This window comes from Equus przewalskii, chromosome 14 (genome assembly GCF_037783145.1).
Source record: "Equus przewalskii isolate Varuska chromosome 14, EquPr2, whole genome shotgun sequence".
Lineage (NCBI taxonomy): Eukaryota > Metazoa > Chordata > Mammalia > Perissodactyla > Equidae > Equus > Equus przewalskii.
In genome coordinates, this window is record NC_091844.1 from 18,472,593 (window position 1) to 18,485,783 (window position 13,191).

At 41.5% G+C, this 13,191-nt stretch overlaps 1 pseudogene; it reads left to right on the forward strand.

Annotated features, from left to right (window-relative positions):
* Nucleotides 1-9,000: 9,000 nt before the first annotated feature.
* Nucleotides 9,001-9,347, forward strand: LOC139075617 (large ribosomal subunit protein eL34-like; annotated as a pseudogene).
* Nucleotides 9,348-13,191: the final 3,844 nt, after the last annotated feature.

The following is a 13,191-nucleotide window of genomic DNA, read 5'->3' on the forward strand; positions in this document are numbered from 1 at the left end:
CATCTCAGCTCTGAAGACAAACACAGGTCAGAGTGAAGGGATGGAAGATGATACTAAAGCAAATAACAAGCAAAAGAAAGCAGGTGTTACCATACTTATATCAGACAAAGCAGACTTGAAGATAATAAAGACAATGAGAAACAAACCGGGGCAGTATCTAATGATGAAAGAGAGATCCCACCAAGAGGACATAACACTTATGAATATATATACACGTAACACAGGAGCACAAAAGTATATAAAGCAACTATTAACAGACCTAAAATGCGAAACTAACAGCAACACAATAATAGTAGTGGACTTCGACATCCCGCTTACATCAATGGATAGATCATCCAAACAGAAAGTCAACAAAGAAATAGTGGATTTAAATGAAACACTTGAACAGATGGACTTAATAGATATATATAGAACATTCCATCCAAAAGCAGCAGAATACACACTCTTCTCAAGTACATATGGAACATTCTCAAAGATAGACCATATGTTGGGAAACAAGACAAACCTCAATAAATTTAAGAAGGTTGAAATCATATCAAGCATCTTTTCCAACCACAATGCTATGAAACTAGAAATCAACTACAAGAAAAAAGTTTGGAAAGTCACAAATATGCGAAGACTAAATAACATACTACTGTACAACCATTGGATTAATGGAGAAATCAAAGGAAAAATTTAAAAATACCTGGAGACAAATGAAAATGAAAATACATCACACCAACTCTTACGGGATGCGGCAAAAGTGGTTCTAAGAGGGAAATTCATAACAATACAGGCCCACCTAAACAAACGAGAAAAATCTCAAATAACTAACCTTAAACTACACCCAACAGAACTAGAAAAAGAATAACTAACAAAGCCCAAAGTCAGCAAAAGGAGGGAAATAATAAAAATTAGAGCAGAAATAAATGAAATAGAGACTAAAGAAACAGTAGAAAAGATCAATGAAACTAAGAGCTGGTTCATTGAGAAGATAAACAAAATTGACAAACCCTTAGCCAGACTCACTAAGAAAAAAAGAGAGAAGCCTCAAATAAATAAAATTAGGAATGACAGAGGAGAAATTACAATGGATAACACAGAAATATAAAGGATTATAAGAGAATACTATGAAAAACTATATGCCAACAAATTGGATAACCTAGAAGAAATGGGTAAATTCTCAGACCCATACAACCTCCCAAAAGTGGATCAAGAAGAAATAGAGGATCTGAATAGACCAATCATAAGTAAAGAGACTGAAACAGTAATCAAAAACCTCCCAAAAAACAAGTCTAGGACCAGATGTCTTCTCTGGAGAATTCTACCAAACATTCAAAGAAGATTTAATACCTATCCTTCTCAAACTATTCCAAAAAATGGAAGAAGATGGAATGCTTCCTAACTCTTTCTCTGGGGCCAACATCAACCTGATACCAAAACAAGACAAGGTCAACACAAAGAAGGAAAATTACAGACCAATATTGCTGTTGAAGCTAGATGCAAAGATCCTCAACAAAATATTGGTAAACTGAATACACCAATACATTAAGAAGATCATACACCATGATCAAGTGGGATTTATACCAGGGACACAGGGATGGGTCAACATCCACAAGTCAATCAATGTGATATACCACATTAACAAAATGAGGAGCAAAAACCACATTGTCATCTCAACAGATGCAGAGAAAACATTTGACAAGATCCAAAAGCCGTTTATGATAAAAACTCTCAATAAAATGGGTATGGAAGGAAAGTACCTCAATATATTAAAGACCATATATGACAAACCCACAGCCGACATCATACTCAATGGGGAAAACTGAAAGCCATCCCTCTGAAAACAGGGACAAGACAAAGGTGTCCACTCTCATCACTCTTATTTAACATAGTACCAGAGGTTTTGGCCAGAGCAATTAGGCAGGAAAAATAAATAAAAGGAATCCAAATAGGCAAGGAAGAAGTGAAACTCTTGCTGTTTTCTGACATGATCTTATATATATAAAACCCTAAGAAATCTATCAGAAAGCTACTAGAAGTAATCAACAATTACAGCAAAGTTTCAGGGTAAAAAATCAACTTACATAAATCAGTAGCATTTCTATACTCCAATAACGAACTAACAGAAAGAAAACTCAAGAATACAATCCCATTTAAAATCACAATAAAAGGAATAAAATATCTAGGAGTAAATTTAACTAAGGAAATGAAAGACCTATACCTTGAAAACTATAAGACATTATTGAAAGAAATTCAAGAAGAGATGAAGAAATGGAAAGATATTCCATGCACATGGATTGGAACAATAAACATAGTTAAAATGTCCACATTACCTAAAGAAATCTACAGATTCAATGCAATCCCAATCAGAATCCCAATGATATTCTTCGCAAAATAGAACAAAGAATACTAAAATTCGTACGGAACAACAGAAGACCTCTAACAGCCAAAGCAATCCTGAGAAAAAAGAACAAGCCTGGAGGTATCACAATATCTGACTTCAAAATATGCTACAAAGACGTAGTAATCAAAACAGCATGGTACGTGCACAAAAACAGACACACAGATCAATGGAATAGAATTGAAAGCCCAGAAATAAAATCACAAATCTATGGACAGTTAATCTTCAACAAAGGAGCCAAGAACATACAACGGAAAAAGGAAAGTCTCTTCAATAAATGGTGTTGGGGAAACCGGACAGCCACAAGCAAGAGAACGAAAGTAGAACATCATCTTACACCACATACAAAAATTAACTCAGAAGGGATCAAAGACTTGAACATAAGACCCGAAACCATAAAACTCCTAGAAAAAAATATAGGCAGTACATTCTTTGACATCAGTCTTAGCAGCATCTTTTCAAATACCATATCTACTCAGGCATGGGAAACAAAAGAAAAAAATAAACAAATGGGACTACATCAAACTAAAGAGCTTCTGCAAGGCAAAGGAAACCAGGAACAGAACAAAAAGACAACTCACCAACTGGGAGAAAATATTTGCAAATCTTATATCTGACAAGGGGTTCATTTCCAAAATATATAAAGAACTCATACAACTCAACAAAAAAAAAACCCGATCAAAAAACAGGCAGAGGATATGTACAGTTTTCCAAAGAAGATATACAGATGGCCAACAGGCACATGAAAAGATGTTCAACATCATTAATCATTAGGGAAATGCAAATCAAAACTACGAGATATCACCTTATACCTGTTAGAATGGCTATAATTACCAAGACAAAGAACAACAAATACTGGAGAGGTTGTGGAGACAAGGGAACCATCTTACACTGATAGTTGGAATGCAAATTGGTGCAGTCACTATGGAAAACAGTGTGGAGATTTCTCAAAAAATTAAAAATAGAAATACCATATGACCTACTTATCCCACTACTGGGTATTTATCCAAAGAACTTGAAACCAACAATTGAAAGAGACTTATGCACCACTAAGTTTGTTGCAGCACTATTCACAAGAGCCAAGACTTGGAAGCAACCCAAGTGCCCATCGACTGATGATTGGATAAAGAAGATGTGGTATATATATATATATATATATATATATATAGACAATGGAATACTACTCAGCCATAAAAAAGACAAAATTGGCCCATTTGCAAAAACATGGATGGACCTTGACAGTATGATGTTAATTGAAATAAGCCAGACAGAGAAAGACAAACACCATATGATTTCACTCATATGCAGAAGGTAAATAAACACGTAGGTAAAGAGAACTAATTAGTGGTTACCAGCAGGGAAGCAGGTTGTGGGTGGGCAAAAGGGGTAAAGGGGCACATATTTATGGTGAGAATTATACAATGTTAGAAACCATTGTGGCCTCAATAAAATAATTTTTTTTTAAATGTAAGCAGAGGGGTTGGCCCAGTGGCACAGTGGTTAAGTGCACACGTTCTGCTTCGGTGGCCCAGGGTTTGCCAGTTCGGATCCTGGGTGCAGACATGGCACTGCTTGTCAAGCCATGCTGTGGTAGGCATCTCACATATAAAGTAGAGGAAGATGGCCACAGATGTGAGCTCAGGGCCAGTCTTCCTCAGCAAAAAGAGGAGGATTGGCAGCCGATGTTAGCTCAGGGCTAATCTTCCTCAAGAAAAAAAAAATGTAAGCAGAAGTATTATGTGAGACTTCCTGGAAAATCCCTTCTCACTCTTCCTCTTTACCTCTACCTGGAATGCAAGGTCATAGCTGTGGCTTGAAAAGCTATATTGAACAGTAAAGGATATTGGGTCCCTGATGACCAGAAAGACACCACACAAATCCCGGTTTCCCTACTTCCGGACTTCTTTTCCTCTCAAATGAAACACTGCTGTTAGCTTTTTTGTCTTGTATGCAGCCAAACATAATCCTCCTGACTGATTTAGTCAGGCAATACATGTTTTTGTGGGTTTTTTTTTTTTTGAGGAAGATTAGCCCTGAGCTAACATCTGCTGCCAATCCTCTTTTTGCTGAGGAAGACTGGCCCTGAGCTCACATCTGTGGCCATCCTCCTCTACTTTATATGTGGGTCGGCTGCCACAGCATGCGACTTGGCAAGTCTGTGTAGGTCTGCACCCAGGATCCGAACCGGCGAACCCCTGGCCACCAAAGCAGAATGTGCGAACTTAACCGCTGCACCACCGGGCCGGCCTCGGCCCCCAATAAATGTTTTCTGAATGTGGAATAACTCCAAAATTATGTGATTTCTGTTTTGTCTTATCTACCAACCTACTTAGAACAAGATTTAGTACTTTATTATATCAATCCATCATCACAAGATCCTTGAAACATTCATTTCTCTGACCTTTTACTTGAGCTTTGGTCTGTCTTTATTTTTTAATTATCTTTGTCTATATTTTATTAATTTTGTAAAGCCGATTCAAATTTGTCTAAGAGGTAGGTGGGATAAAAATTGTAGATAAATCAAATTGCAATTTGAGAGGTAGACACTCAAAGCCGTAAGCCCAAAGGTGGGGAGCATTAACCGCACCTGAATGCTGGAAACTCAGAGGCCTGCCCCTCCAGCCCTTCCCCGAGGCAGGGCAGGCTTCCTGCACTCAGGGTTTCTCAACATCTCTCACTGTGACACAACCCCCGAGGGAAGTTTGGTTTGGTAAATAGGTGGGGCAGATACTGGTAGGAAGGCTGAGCAGGGGAGAGAGGAGGTGAGGAATGCTGAAAGGTGTCTGGAATGGAAGACCAGGGGCCTGTGGCATGGGGGAGGAGCTCCAGGCCCAGGGATGGGAAGCGATTAGCCGGAGATCACGTGGCTAAGGATTCAGCTATGATTCTTTTAGTTTCAAGCAACAGAAGACAACTCTGCTGAGCTGAAGCAAAAAGGGAGAATTTATTAGGAAGAAAGCGGTGTTGCTGCTGGCACCGGTGGAAGACTTTTAGGTGTTATATGTTGACTTCTTATTATAGAGGGTGAAGACCGACTTCCCACAGAACACACCCTGCCCCTCCCACCCCCACCTCTCAACGAGCCTAATGGATTATGTTTCCTTTTTGCACAATTCTATTGTCTCCAGAGTTACTAAATATCTTGTTTTTCATTTGCCTGGTTTTCTATATACTTATTTATTGCTAATTCACTCCCAAACTCTCCCTCCCTCCCTAGTGGTATTAATCTCTCAAAGTGTTCAAATGCAGTAGGTGTTCCATCAGTTTCATCATTTGAAGAACTCTCTCCCAGGGCCTTTGACCTGAGCCAGTCTGTGCAGGCTGCTCTCTAAGTCTGCTGTATAGCATGGTCATGGGGTCTCACTCGGCCGTCATCCTGAGGACTCCTCTGCACACATATTTAAGAGTGGGACCCAGAAAAGTTAATTGCAAGCCCCATGTGCATATGGGGCTTGTCAACTGGGGAGTATTATGTTATAATATTATATAGTATTATTACATAATATTATTATGTTATTCCAGTTTCAACATGTTCAATGTGTTTCCTGGTGTGTGTTGATTTATGTTAGGGAAAATCAACTATGGGGAAAATTAGCTCTGTATCTCTGACTCCTCTGGAACTAAAAGTGGATGAGGCTTGGGGTTGGCCCAGTGGCATAGTGGTTAAGTTTGCATGCTCTGCTTCAGTGGCCTGGGGTTCTCAGGTTCAGATCTCAGGCATGGACCTACACACCACTCGTCACCATGCTGTGGCGGCATCCCACATACAAAATAGAGGAAGACTGGCACAGATGTTAGCTCAGGGACAATCTTCCATCTCCCTCAAGCAAAAAGAGGAAGATTGGCAACAGATGTCAGTTCAGGGCCAATCTTCCTGACCAAAAAAAAGTGGATGAGGCTTGAGCCAGCCCTGATGGCCTAGTGGTTAAAGTTCAGTGTGCTCCACTTCAATGGCCTGGGTTTGGTTCCCAGGCATGGAACCACACCATTCTTCTGTCAGTAGCCATGCTGTGATGGCAGCTTACATAGAAGAACTAGAAAGACTTAACAACTAAAATATACAACTACGTATTGGGGCTTTGGGGACCAAAAAAAAAAGAGGAAGATTGGTAACAAATGTTAGCTCAGAGCGAATCTTTCCCAGCAAAAAACAAAGTGGATGAGGCTCAGTATGTGTGCGTTTAAGGATGGTCCTTTATAAACTAGGACTATGACTGCTTTTGTTTGCAATAGCAGAATATCCAACTAGCGGGAACTTAAACCAGGGGTGAGCAAACTACGGCCTGCAGGACGAATCTGGACTGTCACCTGCTTTTGTAGAGCTCATGAGCTAAAAATGACTTTTAAATTTTTAAATGATTGAACAGAAATCAAAAGGAGAATAAGATTCTTATTCTGATATTTTAAGATTATATAAAATTCAAATGTCCCTGCCCATAATAAAGTGTTATTGGCACAAGCCATGCTCTTTCCTTTACGTGTCGTCTATGGCTGTTTTCGTGCTATGACAGTAGAGTTGAGTAGTTGTGATAGACACTGTACGGCCCACAAAGCCTAAAATATTTACTACCTGGCCCTTTACTGAAAAACTGTGCTGATCCCTCATGTACAAGATTAAAAAATTGTTATTTACTTGTTAGAAATCTGAAGATTGGCATTTCTTGGGTTTAGTTCAGCCGTTCCACAAAGTCCAGTTGCTGAGTTCCATCCTTAAAATTCTCGTGGTCTTCTCCTCATACTCGCAAGATGGCTGCATCAATTCTAAGCATCGCATACTCACAAAATCACATCCAAAGGCAGGGAACAACAGGGAGGCAGAGAAGGGCTTCATTATCATGCTTCTTTAAATTTATCAGAGAAGGAAAAATTTTCCCCAAATTCCCCTAAAAAAGACTTCCTCTCAATCTCGTTGGCCAGCTATAGGGCACTAGGTCACACGACACTCCGAGCTGTAATGGAAGTGGCTAAGGGAGAAGAGGGTAGGACATGGCCATTGGATAGCTGCCTATGAGTGACTGCCACATATATAAGCTATGGCTAAGGCCAGGTGGTGGAATAGCGACAGTGGTGGGAGAGCCAATGGTACACATCTCTTTCCTACTCTGCGTTTAGTGATATCACATTGGTAGTTTGAAGTTGGTTGAAAATGACCATGGTGAAATTGGCAAACACCATAAATCAAGCAGTTTTACCAGCAGACTACTGATTAGGGATGATTTTCATTTTGCTTATACTTTTCCAAGTTTTCCATAATGAACATTAATTAATTTTATAATCAGGAAAACACATTGCTTTTAAAACAAAAGAAGCCTTACCTTACACCTTATAAAAAAATTAACTCAAAATGAATGAAAGACCTAAACATAAGAGCTGAAACTATAAAACTCTTAGAAGAAAACAGGGTAAAATCTTCATGACTTTGGGTTTGGCAATGATTTCTTAGATGTGATACCAAACACACAGGCAACAAAACTAAAAATATATAAATTAAACTCCATCCAAATACAAAACTTCTGTGCATCTAAAGACTCAATCAAAATGAGAATGAAAAGGCAACTCATGGAATAGGAGAAAATATTTGCAAATCATATATCTAATAAAGGGTTAATATCCAGTATATAAAGAACTCCTACAACTCAACAACAAAAAATAAAAAAACAACTCTTAAAAAACGGTCAAAGGAGGTGAAAAGACATTTCTCCAAAAAATACATACAAATGGCCAATCAGCACATGGAAAGATATTAAATATCATTAATCACTAGGGAAATACAGATCAAAACCACAATGAGATACTACCTCACACCAATTAGGATGGCTACAATCAAAAAAAGCAGAAAATACCAAGTATTCTCGAAGGTGTGGGGAAATTGGAATCTGCACTGTTTGTGGGAATGTAAAATGGTTCAGCCACTATGGAAAACAGTATATTGGTTCCTCAAAATATTAAAAATAGAATTATCATATGATCCAGCGATACCACTTCTGGGTATATATCCGAAAGAATTGAAAGCAGAGTCTCAAAGAGATATTGATCCATGCACGCTCATAGCAGCATTATTTACAATAGCCAAAAGGTGGAAGCCAAGCAAGTGTCCATCAATTACCCCATGATAAATGGGTAATCATAGAGACAGAAAGTAGAATGGTGGTTGCCAAGGGCTGAGGGGAGGGAGCAAGGGGGGTTGTTATTTAATGGGTACAGAATTTCAGTTTTGCGAGATGAAAACAGTTCTGGAAATTGGTTGCACAACAACGTGAATGTGCTTAACGCTACTGAACTGTACACTTAAGAAAGCTAAGGGGGCTGGCCCCGCGGCCGAGGGGTTAAGTTCACGCACTCCGCTTCGCTGGCCCAGGGTTTTGCCAGTTTGGATCCTGGGCGCGGCCATGGCATCGCTCATCAAGCCACACTGAGGTGGCATCCCACATGCCACAACTAGAAGGACCCACAACTAAAAATATACAACTATGTACCGGGGGCTTTGGAGAGAAAAAGGAAAAATAAAAAAATCTTTAAAAAAAAATGGCTAAGATGGTAAATTTTATGTTATATGTATTTTACCACAATTAAAAATAAAAATTTTTTTCTGGGCATGGTGTCTAGAGGTTTTCAGAATGGTCTGGCGTTTGACATACGTCATACGTCATAGGCCATCCTACAGTACAGCCTCTAACAAAACTAGGCTGTCCCAAACCCGTGGTAATAGAATTGTTTACCTGGATACCAAGAAGCTTGGGAAAGCACCAAAGTCTGCATATGGCATGTGTCCAGGCTGACTTTGAGGAGTTTGTGCTGTGAGACTTAAAGTTCTCATGAGGTTGTCTAAAACAAAAAACACGTCAGCGGGGCGTGTGGTGGTTCCATGGGGGCTAAATCTGTCTGTGACAGGATGAAGCATGCTTTCCTTATGGAGGAGCAGAAAAACATTGTGAAAGTGTTAAAGGCTCAAGCACAGAGTTAGAGGGATAAATTTTTAAAATGAAGCTTTTTTGAGTTATTAAAAAAAATTTAAGGGCAATTTAAGCTTGAGGTGGGGGGTAGAGTTAAAGAAAACATTTTTTGAGTCCAGATGAATCTAGACAGATTGACTTCAGAAGTAGCTGAGGACGTCAGCTGGTAACTCAGGCTGGATGCCGAAATCCCTGAAGTCCAGGAACAAGACTTCCTGGCTATTTGGTTAGAACAGAAGTATAGACAGTCCCGTCCATTTCCGATTTGGGGGGCTCTTTTATTAAACAATGAAGAATGCCAAGGTAGGATTACAAAATTGCAGTATATTTTAAATGTTCACCTGTAATTGACTAATACTTTAACATAAAAGATGCAATAAAATATAATTGTACTATTCACAGAATTTTAGTGAAATATGAATCCATTGTGCATTTTAGGCAGCAAGACCAGTCACTAAGCCACACTTTTAAATCTAATTGATAAATATCTTTTTTCATTTCTCTCAGGGCCTCTCTGTGACTGTATGTTTAATCCTATTCGGAAATAACACCAACAGTCTAAATTTGAGACCTGTTGAAAAAGTGAGTGAGGCCCAGGCGGAACTGCCCTCCTGCCCACCGCCCTATAGCTCCTTGCATGATAGGGCCAAGATGTGGTAGATATGTACGAGGGAATACTACTCAGCCATAAAAAAGACAAAATCGTTCCATTCACAACAACATAGATGGACCTTGAGGGTACTATGTTAAGCAAAATAAGCCAGACAGAGAAAGACAAACACCATACGATTTCACTCACATGTGGAAGATTAACAAACACACGGACAAAGCGAACAGTTTGGTGGTTACCAGAGGGGAAAGGGGTTGCGGGGGGTGAAAGGGGTAAAGGGGCATATATATCGGGTGACTGACAAATAATAATGTACAACTGAAATCTCACAATGTTATAAACTATCACAACCTCAACAAAAAGAAAAAAGAAAAGACCTTCTCCTGAGAATTTACTTTGGTTTCACGGGTTGACAGAGATGTTTCCAAATGTCTAACCCTCAGTCTCCTGCTCTTTTCTCTCTACACGGATTCAGCAATTGCATCTATACGGATGTGTCTAAACCCCCACCCCTGCCCGACCTCTCTGGTAACTCCAGTCCCACATTTCTACAGGTCTGAACAAAGTTCCACTTGGCGGTCCGACCAAGGCTGGCCCCAAAGCTCAACGCTCCAAATTGACCTCATCATTCTTCCTCCTCCCAGGCTTGAAACCTAGGAATTATTTTCAACTCCTACCTCTCGCTTGGCACAGGGATCCAGTTAGTCACCACAGTGTAGTCACCCGCTGCTGGTAATGACTTTCACACTCATCCCACTGTAGCTGGCTGTGAGATGGCAGTGGGTGTACAACCTGTCACACAAATCAGGCAGGATGGAACTCCACCCGGAATAGACTGGCATCGGCGTGGAAGTCTGTTACAAACATTAAAGGTGATGTGTGTTGGGGCGATGGGAGGAGATGAGAAACTGTAGTCAAGGTCAATGCCAGAATCGCAGGATGGGGGGAGTCAGACAAGCAGGGCAAGCCTAAGCATTGAAGTCGTGAGGTAAGAGTAGACCTGGGAGCTGAGCTGGTGGGGGCTCTTGGGGAAGAGGATGGAGCTCTCACTGGCTCCTAGGGACTGAGTTTTGCTTTGGGGGGTGGGGATGGGATCCCCTTGGGAAGGCCGCGCCTCTGCTTTCTCAGCTGTCTTGTGTCCAGGCCTTGTAGAACTGTGTCTCTCTAACGCATTTCCTCCTTTCCCTCCTCCAGCCTCCACCTCAGTTCAGAGTGATCCCTTATTTGCCTGAAATTTGGGAACAGTCTCACTACCTGGCATCAGGCCACTATGCATACAACCTTGGAGGGGGAGCGACTAACATCTACTGCACACCTGCCGAGGCCTTTTGTGTATTTTATCACACTCACCCTGGCAGCAATGCATGAGGTAGATGACGACATCTGACATTTGTTTGACGCCTTTGGTTTTTGTTTTATTTTCAGTAACACTAGTTCATTTGATCCTGTGGCAACTCAGTGAGGTGGCCAGAGCCCTATTTGGTGGATGAGAAAACTGGGGCCAAGAGGAATTAAACTGATACCCAAAGGCACCCAGGTCCTCATTACTCAAAGTGTAGTCTGTCAGTATCACCTGGGAGCTCATTAGAAACACAGGATCCCAGGCCCATCCCAGGCCACCAAACCAGAATCTGCATTTTAACAAGAACCCCAGGTGATTTGCCAGCACATTAAAGCTGGGTAGTTGTTGGAGTCTATACTGGAAACCAGCCTTACATAGCTAAGTTAGCGACATTTAGCAATGTTTGACACAAATACCCCAAAGTGACCTGCAACTCTCAGAGTCAGCCATCAGTGGGGAGTGAAGCTGACAGAGTCAAGGATGGACGGGGAGAGAAGAGTGGAAAAGGGAATTCAAGTCATGGGGCATTTGTGGAGGTTCTGCTGTGTGCCCGCTGTTGGGGCTCCAAGCATCCATAGCAAGGAGACCCCAGAGCAGAGAGTGAGGCTGGGGAGCAAGACACGGAACCCATCAGGGAAGACTGCACCCAGGACACGGGGGCAAGCTAAGTGGTGTGGCTGGACAGCTAGTGCTGGAGAAGGTGCTGGTCCACCGGAAGAGGAGGGCCTCCCTGAGTGGAGGCAGAAGGAAGGCAGGACGAGGCAAGCAGGCCTGGGGTGTGGCGGGCCCTTCAGACCAGACAAGTGGGTGCGGGTTCCGTCTAGGAGGCAGTGTCTTCGGAAGGCCTTGGCTGGAGGATATCTTATGCTCATTTCTCCCCCTTTGCTTCCCTCAGCAGTCTCTCCTTTCTCAGGGAAACCTCTGTGTTTACAATCTCCCTTAGGCCATTGCCACTTGTAGACCTGCTTCCACCACTTCTCAACATCCAGAATGAGTCCATCAGGCTCCTTTCCCTCCTTGTGAGTCTCAATAAAACCACCACTTTTCACGCAGTCGCTCAGCCACTCACCTTGGGAGTGGTCTCTGAGTCCTCCCTTTCTTATGACCTCCACATTCAGTTTGATTGCTTCTGCCTCTGAATTGTCTCTGATAAGAGCCCTTTATCTCTAAATGGTCTCCCTGCCTCCAGCTCACACCCAGGAATCTCTGGAGGCTTCCCTTGAGTCCAAATTCCACAGCCTGGGATATTGTTCTTAGCTCTCCACACCTTCCTCCCCCCGACTGTACTTCTCACCTTGCCCAGCCCTCCTTTTGAGAGAGACATCCCCATCCCCCACCTCCATCCCTCAGATGCTTCTTGCCCATTCCTGCTAGTCTGTCCTCTGCCTCGAGAGACCTCCTGTCTTGGTGTCTTCCCTCCAAAGCCTGCCTGTCTTTCTATACCCATTATATGCCTTCGCTTCTCTTATGTTGAGATTAGAACCAAGGATTTGTGACTAGTGCCCAGATTATAATGATGTTCCTTCTTATGCACAGATGTCATAGAAAAGACTGGAATAAAGTAACAACACGGTAACCATGGTGGTCTTTGGATTTTGGGCAATTGATATTTTTTCTTTATACCTTTTAAAAATACTTTCCAGGCTGAGCACATTATTATGCTATAATTATATATATATAATTATATATATTATGCTATAATTATACAGAGTACATAAACTTTATTATGTTTCTAAGGAATGAATTGAAGCTAGGGAGAGGCTAACGGGCAGGATACTGTTCAGGAAGGTGGCGGTTGGGCGAATCCAGGTGGTTGACTTTGGGAGGATCCAGAGCTGGAAAGAGCAGTGGTTAGGGTTAGTCCAGACCTGGGCTTGAAACTCAGCTTTGCCCTTCACTCTGT